We start from the raw sequence: 2752 nt of genomic DNA, 5'->3' as shown, positions 1-2752 counted from the left end.
CAATAAATGATAGAAGCTAGGAAAAATAATGATTAAAATAAATTAGAATTAGAAGTAGTATTCACCTCTATTGGTGACTCCTTTTTTGTTTTTTGTTGTTGTTGTTGAGATAGGGTCTCCCCCTGTTGCCCAGACTGCAGTGCAGTGTCATGATCTTGGCTCACTTCAACCTTCACCTCCTGGGCTTTAGCAATGCTCCCACCTCAGCCTCCTGAGTAGCTGGGACTAGAGGTATGTGCCACCACACCCAGCTAGTTTTTGTATTCTTTGTAGAGATGGGGTGCCACCATGTTGCCCAGGCTGGACTATTTTTTTAAACAGAGAAATAAAGCATTAAAACTTTTCATGTTTATAATGTCTTAAATTATAACATATTAAATGTATATTAGTTTTACTAATTTTTATCTAATATACATTTATAATCAACAGTAAGATAATTTTTAATACTTTGACAAAATTTTTTAAAGGTCATGGAATTATCATAATTTTTTCAATTAATTATCATTTTTCTTTTTACATTTTTTAAAATAAGAAATTTTTATATGTAATGCTTTATGAATTTGCCTGTCATCCTTGCACAGGAGCCATGCTAATCTTCTCAGTATCCTTCCAATTTTGGTATATCTGCTGCCAAACGAACGAAGCAGTGTTTTTCTTTTTTTGGAAAACAGCTTTATTGAGGTATCATTGATATACAATGGACTGCACATGTCTAAAATGTACACTTCTGAGTTTCAACATAGGCAAGCACCTGTGATACCATCATTCCAATCAAGGTAATAGGCATATTCAACATCTACCAAAGTTTCTCTACGACCCTTTGTTTGTATGTTTGGCTTTTCTTTGATAAGAACACTTAACTTAAAAATTTGTGGTGCACGATTCTGTATTGTTAACTATAGACATTACGTTGTACAGCAGATCTTTACAAGATATTTATCTAGCACAACTGAAACATTATACCCATCGAACAATTTCCCTTTTCCTTCACTTCTCAGGCCCTGGAAACCACTATTATGCTCTATGCTAGATTGACTATTATAAATTCTTTATATAAGTGGAAAAATGTAGTGTCTGTCCTTTGGTGGCTGGCTTATTTCATTTGGCATAATGTCCTGCAGGTTTCTGACTGCTTTGTTGGATTAAAGATAACGTAAAACTCTACTTGGGTGACATGACAATGAAGTTTCTTTACGTTAAATGTCATATACACTGAAACAATTCTTAATCCCAAAAGTTGAGGACAAGCATAAATCCCATTATTGTAGTTTTTGTTCCCAAAGGAATAGATAGATAGAGACTCTACCATTGTTAGCCAATGTGTTGGAGATGAAACACTGAACTATACATAGGCTTTCCTTCAAGGCTTTAATGGATATTTAATTTGACAAGGACCACCAGATGGCCAAAATATTTTAGTGAGGTTAGTGAAGCATCATGCAAAAAATAAAATTAAAATGTGGCCTTATAACACTTAATGTTTGTTGCATGTATCAGAGTGCTTCAAAAATTTATCTAGAACAAATTATTTTTTGTATAATATGATTAGAGATTTTAAACCTGGCATTAAAACTAGAAGTTGAGAGTATGGAATTTTACATTTCTAATTATACCGTGAAGATTTTTACTCTTTATAGTTTGCAAAACAAGATAAAGGGGTATACATTTTCATAAATTCAATAGCAATTTCCAATGGATCCCATTAATGTCCTCATTCTGATCTTAAAATACTTGGCTGACTAAAGCATCCAAGTAAAACTCATTCTATCCCTACAAGACTGAAAAATAATTTTGCAGATCATTATTAATTGTGTTATATTTATTAACTCAACAGTCATGGTCTGATTGACTATACAAGAGTATAGTTATTTCAAAAAGCATGTCCTTCAAAAGGGCAGCCTTCTGCTGCAAATAAAGTACAGAGCAATTGATTGGATATCCCCAACAGACGATTCTACTTGCATAATACTAGTCTAATCTTAAATATTCACATTAATATTTATCCAAGTAGTAGGCAGGCTTTAGTGACAACTTTTACTCTCATTGCATTCCTTATCACCTCATGGGAACATCTACCAGAAAATGAAATCTTTTTTTTTTTTTAAACCTTTACCTCTGCAGCCAACACTTAGTTGTAGGTTGGCTGCGGTTATAGTTGTAGACTTAATTGCTTCTCATGGTAAGTTGTACTTCAGGGGTAATGCAATAGTTAGAGTTCAAGGAACCAGTCCTCTGATATCCTATAAACTAGTTAAGTTTTCAAAGGGGTAAAACATATGTTCTGTTTTCCCTTCTTAAAATTGTGTTTCTTTGTGATCTGACATACTTTTTGATCAGTGGGCACATAAATGTCTATTATAACTTTATCAGATTGAATTTTATTTGTTCAGAAGTAGTCTACCCTGCTTCTTCTTCTTCTTTTTTTTTTTTCAGGAAAAACACACACCTGATTTTAAAACAGAGCCAATTATCTTTGATAGACTGTCCCCTGCTTTTAACAGGTTTGTAAAATACAAAGTTGTAAAATAAATTGCCTCCTTTGGTTATTCTGGTTTTCTTTCATAAGCAGTTTATCTAAAGTGATTTTGCTCAAAAGCAGGCATTCTATGGATGTACTACTGAGAGTTTATTTTGCCTGAGGCAGTTCTGTTTATAATTACCTCATTTTTAAAAAAGCTTTCTTTATGTTTATGGAGTAGAATCTTGGACACTTGACCTCCAATTTGCCTATGAATTGGGCTGTATTTAATTT

General features: G+C 33.0%; 1 non-coding gene across 1 annotated transcript; it reads right to left on the bottom strand.

The window, feature by feature from the left end:
* Positions 1-536: 536 nt before the first annotated feature.
* On the bottom strand, positions 537-642 carry LOC126949427 (U6 spliceosomal RNA). Its single transcript, XR_007723731.1, has one exon. It is a non-coding gene; the product is annotated as a U6 spliceosomal RNA (small nuclear RNA).
* Between the last annotated feature and the right edge of the window lie 2110 nt (positions 643-2752).

The sequence above is a fragment of the Macaca thibetana genome, chromosome 2, assembly GCF_024542745.1.
Source record: "Macaca thibetana thibetana isolate TM-01 chromosome 2, ASM2454274v1, whole genome shotgun sequence".
Lineage (NCBI taxonomy): Eukaryota > Metazoa > Chordata > Mammalia > Primates > Cercopithecidae > Macaca > Macaca thibetana.
The sequence above is the reverse complement of the archived record's forward strand: the minus strand, read 5'-3'. Positions and strand labels throughout refer to the sequence as shown.